Genomic DNA, 293 nt, shown 5'->3' on the forward strand with positions numbered 1-293 from the left:
GGCGTTTCCGTTACGCGCTTTTTCTCTTTATTCGCACTGCGCCAGGAATTTCTACGCGTTTCTTCTATCTCTCCGTCTCTCTCTCTCTCTCTCTCTTCTCTCTCACGGCGGCGCCTTTCTTCTCTTCTCTCTCTCTCGTCGCTTCTCTCTCTCACGCGGCGCCTATCTCTTTCGCTCTCTCCGCCCTCTCTCTTACTTTCTCCTCTCTCTTCGCTTCCCCCCCCTCTTTTCTCTCTCTTCTCTCTCTCGTCTCTCGCCTCTCGCTAACTCTTTCCCCGGTGAAGCTTAAAGCA

The sequence above is a fragment of the Priapulus caudatus genome, unplaced genomic scaffold (genome assembly GCF_000485595.1).
Source record: "Priapulus caudatus unplaced genomic scaffold, Priapulus_caudatus-5.0.1 Scaffold1621, whole genome shotgun sequence".
In the NCBI taxonomy this organism is placed as follows: domain Eukaryota; kingdom Metazoa; phylum Priapulida; class Priapulimorpha; order Priapulimorphida; family Priapulidae; genus Priapulus; species Priapulus caudatus.